This window comes from Coffea arabica, chromosome 11c (genome assembly GCF_036785885.1).
Source record: "Coffea arabica cultivar ET-39 chromosome 11c, Coffea Arabica ET-39 HiFi, whole genome shotgun sequence".
Taxonomy (NCBI): Eukaryota; Viridiplantae; Streptophyta; class Magnoliopsida; order Gentianales; family Rubiaceae; genus Coffea; species Coffea arabica.
The window spans coordinates 3,820,491-3,829,749 of record NC_092330.1 but is presented as its reverse complement, the minus strand read 5'-3'; positions in this window follow the sequence as shown (position 1 = coordinate 3,829,749).

Sequence of the window (9,259 nt, the reverse complement as noted above, 5' to 3'; positions counted from 1 at the left end):
AAATAATAAAAAGCAACAATTTTACATTAAAATAAACAAACTAAAACAACAAAATTGCCATTTTCAATCTTTTTCTTTCATTTTTCATTTTTCATCATTTTTCACTTTTTTCTTTTCTTTTTTTTTTCTAAAATGTCTAAAAATGAGATTAGTAAAACCAACTAAAATAAACATCAATAAAACTAATAATGAAAAATAAAAGTGAAAAATTTGGTGTCTACAGTAGTAGTTCGATTTTCTCCAAGTATTCTTGTCCCCATCTTCCTTCCCAATGCTCAGTTAATCTCTTTTAGAGCTCTACTTCCTTTCGAATAATCTCTATTTTCTTATGCAGATCAGTCAAATTTGTCATCTTGCCGATTCACTTAACTCGAAGATAGCTTGCCAGGCAAATCAAATGAGCAGGAAGTAACTCATTACGATTGGAAACTCTAGTCATATAACTTTTAAGTTTATTCACTTCCAATCCAACCACGAGAAATTAAACTTAGATATTCTCAAATGAGATAGACAAGACAGTAGGATACATTTAGGGCAATATCTCAAAATACTATGCCACGTATTCTTATTCGGAGATTTTAACACAAGAAGTATCTTTACCACTTATGTACATAATGAAACCCTAAAGTATACTTCGTATCTCAAAAGTTCTACACCCCATCTCAAGCTTTTGGATACAGGTATAGAATCCAATTCTTTTCCTCAAACCTCCATGCATAATTCCAAAACTCTCAATCTCAATATGGTAATAATCAAGCCAAGTCCATACTTTGACATTAGTGGATGGGTGTCAAGGAAGTATAGGTAAGGGTAGTTCGTCGAGGACCAAACTATAGGTATCAGATATCACAAGAGAGGTGGAAATACCTATATAGTTGCAGTTAATACCGCCTCCCAATCCAATAAACATTTATCAAGTCCTCAAAGTCATAGGAGAAGGAAACAGGTCTTCAGTGCAAATTTCTCGACGTAAACTACAATCTAGCTACCGTCTATTGAAACCCTAACTAGACTATGACAAGATTAGTCCATGATAACACTCCTAGATCTAATCCCCTCGATCAGTCCAATTACTAGGTCAAATGTTAGAATCTTTCGTGCCTTGTCCTTTGCCAACAAAACTTACCTCAAGTGCAGTCAAGATACGGACCCTTATTCTAGTGCTCTCTATTTTGGCTCTCAGGTACAAGAATCCAAAATAAGATAATTCACAACTCGAGCCGACCGGTCCCAAGAGTAAATCACCCTTATTAGAAATTCCTACCTGACATACATATCTATTTCTCTCAAGTACCATGATAAAGGGTTTACACTTATAACAGTCATGATTCATAGCTTATACCCAAGAAGAGTACCTAGTCCTTTCCACTTACTCACATAATCGGGATAATAACACCACTCGACCCCAAGCTCACTCCGCGCAGGGACCACACAAACTAGTAAAAATATTTTCCATTCTTTCAAACCAGTTCTCCGCAGCTTCGGGATCTGGTCCTCCAAGAAATTTAGGTGGAGCAAACTTTTGGAATTGTTTCAGGGCCCCATCTTCGCTAATTTCAAGGTCTCTTTTGGTTACCAAGTACTTGACCTTGCTGGCTGAAGAGGTGATTTCTGGTTAGGTACCTGAGCTGACCTAATTCAGCTCCTTCTTTCGATGAAGTGAAAGTTAGAGGCAGGAGTGCTGTCCCGAAGTGAGAGGCGGGACTTTGTCCTCTGGGATCATTCTGACGGTCAAGTCAGTATAGAGAGTGAATAAAAAGTAATGAACAATACGAGTACAACAGTAGTCTTACTTTTGAGGAGTGAACAAGAGGTATTTATAGAGTGTGAGAGTGGAGGGATGGACAATGGGTTTAAGCCACTGGGTCCCGCTTCCTGAGGATTACGGCTCCGCTGTGCACCTGCGGCTTCTGTTCTTGACAGGGGACAATAGCTCAGGCACTTTGTCAGGTGGCCCCACATATTTCCAATAAAGGGTCCTAGGGTCTTCAATTAAAGTGGTGACCCTTAATGACATGTCAGGCCAGCTGACATCACCCGCGTGCGGCCGAGATACGACGGCTATCTGGGTCATAAAGGCCGAGGCCCACAAGAGGTTGCAAAGACTTAGCCGAAATCTATTCGAGGTGACAGGAAGAACCACGGCCATGGCACCACTTCGGATAAGGCGATCCGAAGTGACCGCCTTTAATAAGCCCCCCAAGCCTCAGGAGCGCGGAGGCCTACAAGGTTCCGAGGATTCAATATGCCGAGACCGTTCAGCTTCAGAGGTCCCAGCGTGTATCGGATGATGAGAAGGCGTGACACATGGAGAGTCAGTTGAAAGGACGTGGTGAGCCGAGCGATTATGAGTAACCTTTGCGACTTGGTGTAGTGGGAGGCTATGTGCGGAGAACGTTGTAGTCGAAAGGACGGGGCATTATTGAGGAGAGAGGGAGACATGTCCTTTTGAATTTTAAAGCTGCCGCCTCTTCACCTTCTTGCCACCTCTTCGGATTCCTTCTAACCCCTATAAATAAGAGGTTTTTTTCATCGCACTATCCATCATTTTCTATTTTCACATCATATTTTTGCAAATTTGAGAGTGTTGCCGAGATCAATTCCTTCAGCCGAGATCACAGCTGAGGTCTTCGTTCTCGTCCGATTCCCTAGTCAACAGTAAGTATTTTCTTTTTGTCTCATCTTTCATACATTGCTAAAATGGCTAAAACCCACAAAAAAATCGTGACGCCGAGCTACCAGGTCGAGGAATGGCCCGACCCCTCAGAAGACGAGACCTCGTCCAGTTCTGAGGGGCAAATGTCCAATGCCGAGGAAAAAATCGCCGAGATCGCCCCAGAAGTGGAATCTTTCGAGGCGAGTGAGGGCGGTTCCGAGGTCGTATATAATGATGATCTCGGAACTGAAATCCCCCATGATGAGGGCGTATTGGAGCCGGTCGCTCTGATGGACGTTTCCAACATTGACTTCGGCACGATGCCGCTGCTTAGGAGCCGCGTCAGAAATGACAGGGCCAAGAAGGTGATAAAAAATACCCCTTTAGGGCGAGATATCTCATCAAGTCACCTGGGTCGAACTACTCAGTCGAGAAGCCTCCAATGGGTACATTGGCGATCTACCTACAACAGCTGGAGATTGGATTGAAGATGCCGACCTCGAGATTCTTTCGAGATGTACTTCGGCACTTCGCGATCAGAATCACTCAATTTGTTCTGAACGCTGTCAACATCTTGGTGGGGTTCGAGATGCTATGCCGACATCAAAAGGTGACCCCCACGGTCAACTTCTTTCGCTGATGCTACACTTTTAAAGCACATGGGACGGATAAGGGGTGGTTCTATGCCTGCAACTGGAATAATTCTATCCCAAAACTCGTGGTCAATGCTCCCACTTCCATAAAGAATTGGAAGCGTGACTTCGTTTTTGTCCTGGTCGGAGACTTCCCCAAAGATTTCTGATGGAGGCCCATCAAGGCCAAGAAGGACCCTTCCCCAGGAGACACGGACGAAGAGAACTTTCAAAAGTTAATGGGGTCAGGCTTCCAAATCAACAATTGGGATTACCCTGAGCCAGTTCTGGTCAATGGGGGAATCAGCCGAGCTACCATTGATCCCGAGAAGCCCCCCTTCTTTTTCACTAGACTTAAGAAGCCTTGAAACTTTTTTTTCTTAGCCTTCTCTTTACTTCAGCTATTATAAATAATAATGTTTGCTCCTTGTACAGTAGTTAAAATATCCGATATCATCAGTTCTGGCTCGGCAGAGGTGGCCAAGAGGCCGAAGAGAAAGAACTCGGGTGAGACATCTGTACCGCCACCGAAAAAGAAGGTAACACAAGCGCCAGTGACCAAGACCACGGTGGCCGAAAGCACCTCGGCCACGACAGCTAAAAGCAGTTCGGCCGTGGCAGCTATGAAGTCCAGCTCATCAGCACCAGAAGGGGTGGCAACACAAGGAGCCACCGTTGCTTTACCTCCTCATGGCCGAGGCAAGCAGTTGAAATCCTCGGTCATGCCGGTCACGGGGTCTTCGTTGTGGAACCGTTTCCATAGCGTACCTCGATTTTTCGGGAAAAACAAAACGCACCTCGGCGAGCACTGGTGTCCGAAGTGACAGCTTTCAATCAATGACCGGTGCACCCAATCTCGTGCAGCCCAGGAATTTGTTATGTTCTCCAACTTGCCGAAGAATGCGGAGTTTATAGAAAAGCTGAGTCCTAAAGAGGTGATCCAGAGCCTCATGGTAGCAACAGCTTCCTCTACGACTTTTGTTGCTGAGATGTCACGTTGGTACAGCGACCTGCTCGAGGAGCAAGATTCCGGCAAGATACAAGATAAAATAGAGAAACTGGAGAAGAAGCTGGCAGTATCGAAATCCACGAAGACCGAGCTTCACAGCCAGCTACAGCAGGTTGAAGCGAAGGAGGAGGAGGCCGAAACTACCATAAATAACCTCAGATCGGCTCTCGAAGAGGAGCAAAAGAGGGGGAAAATTGAAGATGTCCCACCAACAGGCACTAGAGGGTGCCGGGGCCTCGGTTGCGGAGGCTTTTAGGAGGTCTAAAACCTTCACCAAGGATCTCGGGGAGCTGACCCTGCCAAGCTATATGTTCGACTACACCTCTACTATTGACGAGGTCGCTCCTCACCTTTCCGCTGAAGACTTGGATTTCTTCAGGAGTAAGGCCAACTACAACGAGAACTCTAAGGAGCTGTGCGACCGGATGGCTGAAAGCATCCAAGCTGGATGAAACTTGGCCGAGGTCTGGGACGAATTCAACAGATGACTATATGTGATTAACCAAGAGCTTGAGGAGGGAAAGGATGCCGAAGAGAGTGAGGTCGGAGGAAGTGAAGCTACCGACGAGGGTGAGGTCGGCGGGGGGAATGGTGAGAAGGAATCCAAAGTGTAGAATGCTTAGAAGCTTTCTTAACTTCTGCTCATTTTGTAAACAAATTTCCTTGTAGTGTTTTCTTCTTTGCAGTATCTAATGAAATGAATGGGAGCTCGGTTCTCTTTTTCTTTTTCACTTCGTCCCTTGTCTGTCCTCCTTATCTTTTTAATAAACAGCAACAGATACTAGAATATTAAAAGGTAACTAAGTGATTGAATAACCGACAAGTCATTACACTTTTCAAAGATAATACAGCCTTAAGTTATCGGCATGCCAAGTTCTCGGCATTAGAGAACCATCTCGATAGGTTAATTTACAATACCCACTTAGGGTAGATTCCACAACTCGGTAAGGACCCTCCCATTTTAGGGCCAATTTCCCTTGCGGTTCAGCTCGGCTGACCGAGTTTTTCCGGAGAACTAAGTCTTCTGGCCGAAATTGACGATGCTTAACACGGGCATTGTAGTGACGGACCAAGGTGTTCTTGTACGAAACGACGCGTGCTGAGGCGAGATTCCTTTTTTCTTCAAGGAGGTCAAGATACGCCTGCCTTTCTTCTTTGTTTACCTCTGCCGCGTAGGCTGCGATTCGGGGACTAAGTGTAAGGATCTCGGTTGGAATGACCACCTTGGAGCCGTAGGTCAAGAAGAAGGGGGTCTCTTGTGTGGCCGACCTCGGCGTTGTCCGGTAACATCACAAGACATTTGACAGTTCCTCCATCCAAGATGATCCTGCTCGGTGTAGTCGGATTTTTAGACCGTGCAAAAGAGTTTAGTTAAAGTTCTCCGCTTGTCCGTTGGCTTGAGGGTGACCTATCGAAGTGAAATGTTGCTTGATGCCGAGGTTCTCGCACCAAACTTTAAACGGATTCTCAACAAACTACCTCCCATTGTCCGAAATAATCACCCGAGGTATGCCGAAGTGGCAGATTATGCACTTCCAGAAGAATTTTTGGACAGTGAGCCCCGTGATGGTCCTTAACGGCTCGGCCTCGACCTATTTAAAGAAGTAGTCCACAGTGGTCACAAGGAAAGCATATCCTCCGACGGCCTTGGGAAAGGGCACGATAATGTCTGTCCCCCACTGCTCGAACGGCTAGGGTAAAGTGATAAGAACCATGAGATTTGCGGACTGGTGGTGTTCCGGGGCATGAACCTGGTATGAAGGGCAGTCAAGAACAAGGTCTTGAGCATCTTGTCTGATAGTGGGCCAGAAATACCCGAGCAGCAAATCCTTTTTTGCCGGTATCCTATGGCTAACGTGGGCCCACACAGGCCTTCGTGTATTTCTTGAAGAATGTGGTGTCCTTTCTCGGGTGTAATGCATTGCAGCCATGGATCGAGATAGGATCGTTTATACAACTCGCCCTCTCGAAGGGCGTAGCAGGCGGCTTTGCGTTGCACTCTCTTGGCTTCAGCTCGATCTTCAGGGAGAATCTCTTGGCCCAATAATAGGATGAGTGAGCTCATCCATGTGTCTCCCGAGTGCACAAGGCAGGCCACTTCCTCCAGGTACCCCCGCTCGGTCACCACTTCGATAAGAACAGTCTTGTTGAAGGCCGAGAACGAACTGGATGCCAACCGGGATAGGGCGTCGGCTTGTCTATTTTGTGATCGAGATATTCTTTGGATTTGAAATGACTTGAAGTATGCAGTGAGTTGGTGAGCTTTAGAAAGGTACCGTTGCATAGTCTTTTCCTTGACTTCGTATTCACCAAACACTTGGTATATCACGAGTTGGGAGTCACTTTAGACTTGGACCCATCGAGAGCCGAGTTCGCAGGCTAGCCGAAATCCCGCAATTAAAGCCTCATACTTGGCCTCATTATTGGTTGCAAAGAAGTCAAATCGCAGGGCGTACGAACACACTTCTCCATAGGGGTCTTCCAAGAGCAGCCCTGCTCCACTGCCATCACTGTTGGAAGATCCGTCCACATACAGTGTACAGCTTTGAGACTCGGATGGCTCTGAGATGGCGTCTTAACTCACGGAGAACGTGAGCTCAGCTAGAAAATCTGCTAATGCTTGGGCCTTGATCACCGTACGAGATTCGTATGATAAGTCATATTCTCCTAATTCGACAGCCTATTTGGTAAGATGCCCGAAAGTCTCGGGACGCACCAATATCTATCAAATAGGTTGATCAGTTCTGACGGAGATGGGATGAGCCAAAAAGTAAGGCTTCAGCTACCTAGCAACATAGACCAACACTAGCACCAACTTCTCCACTCGAGTGTACCAAATTTCGGGTCCGCAAAGTGTGCGGTTGGCATAATAGACGGGCGTTTGAATACCCTCATCTTGGATTAGTACAACACTGACCGTTTCGTCCGCCGCGGACAAATGAAGTACAACCTCTCTTCAGGGCGAGGTGAGGCAAGAGTGGGAAGGTGATGCATGTATCCCTTCAACTGGTCGAAGGCTTGCTGGCATTTCTCGGTACAGGTAAATTGGTCGGCTTTCTTCAACACCTTAAAAAAGGGCAAAGCCATTTCGGCAGATTGCGAGAGAAAACGGTTCAAGACGACCAGGCGGCCATTCAACCTCTGAACTTCTCGGACATTCCGAGGCGGTGACATGTCCTGAATAGCCTTCACTTTGTCAGGGTTCGCTTCGATACCTCGGTGAGATACTAGGTATCCCAGGAATTTCCCCGAAATAACACCGAAGATGCATTTCTTCAGATTTAGCATCATCCGGAAATCTTGGAGGATGCCAAAAATCTCCTTTATATCTAACAAGAAAGGCGAGGTGGTCCGGCTCTTTAGGAGGATGTCATTCACATAGGCTTTCACATTTCGGTCGATCTGATTTTTGAAGATTCGGTTGACCAGCCTCTAGTAGGTTACCTCAGCGTTCTTGAGTCCGAAAGGCATTATTATGTAACAGTAGACATCTCGGTCAATGCAAAACGCCGTTTTCTCTTGATTCTCTTCGCTCATTCCTATTTGGTGGTATCTCTTGAAGGCGTCTAGGAAGCATAGGATCTCATGTCCCATAGTTGAGTCAACGAGAGCATCTATTCTTGGCAGTGGTCAGCAGTCTTTGAGACATGCCTTATTGAGATCGGTGAAGTCCACGCACATTCTTCACCCACCGGCGTCTTTCTTCACTATCACAAGGTTGGTCAGTCAAGTAGGGTATTGGACTTTTCGGATCATCTTAGCGGGCCAGAGTTTGTCAATTTCGCCGGAAACAGTTTGGCTACACTCTGGGTCGAAGTGCCTCCTCTTTTGTTCCACAGGACAAGCCTGTGGGTTGACGATAAGTCGGTGAACCATAAGTTCGGGGGGCACTCCGACCACTTGCTCAACGGTCCACGCGAAGACGTCCCGGTGCTCTCTTATCAGGCTGATCATTTTTTCCCTGAGGGGCGAGAGGAGACTTGTCCCCACTTGGATCACTTGATCGGGTCTCACCTCGTCGAGAACCACCTCTTCCACCTCTTTCACCTCGTCCCCGGCCTCTAGCCTACCGAATTTATTGACGTCTTGGGGGTCGATGCAGCCTATGGAGAGGACATCCGGCCTTTTTCCCTCAGTCTTTGATTCAGCTCGAGGGGTGATCGTGGCCTATATGGTGGTGAGATAGCACTCCTTAGCCATGTTCACATCGCTGCTCACCTCGACCACCCCAGCAGGTGTTGGAAACTTGAAACTCAGGTGGTAGGTGGAGTACACTGTCCTTAGAGCATTGAGTGTGGGCTGACCGATCAACATGTTGTATAAGGAGTCGATTTTGACTACGGCAAAACTTACAGGGACGGTCCGGCAGCGGGGATTACGGTCGATGGTCACCATCAGGGAGACCATCCCTTCAGAGTGGACCACGTGTCCCCCAAATCCCATTAGAGGGGTCTTGACAGGAGTGAGTTGCGCTCTGATCAGTTTCAGGCTTTCGAAGGTTCGATAATACAAGACGTCTACTGAACTGCGAGGATCGACATAAACCTTCTTGACTATATAATTATTAGTAAGAACCTCAATCACGAGGGCCTCATGGTTGCTGGAGGCGGCAGGGACGGGGTTGCTGGGACTATAGGTGATCACCTTGGACAGCCTAGAGTTCGGCTCAACCGTCTCCATGCCGACTTGACGATAGATTCGTTTCCGGGAGTTCTGGCTGTCTCCTCCTGTCGGACCACCCGCAATGGTGTTGATGACCCCCGCGATGTTAAGGCTGTAACTCGGGGACCCGTCTCGAGGAGGCCTTTGGTCCTCCCCATGATTCTCAGGCCCACGGCAATGACTCTTCGTGTCGTGCCTATCTTCTCGGCGATGGCCTTGATTTTTCCGATGGGAGGTGTTTCGATTGAAGCCTCCATCCTTGTGGACGAATTGCTTCAAGTATCCCTGCTTGATCAAGTT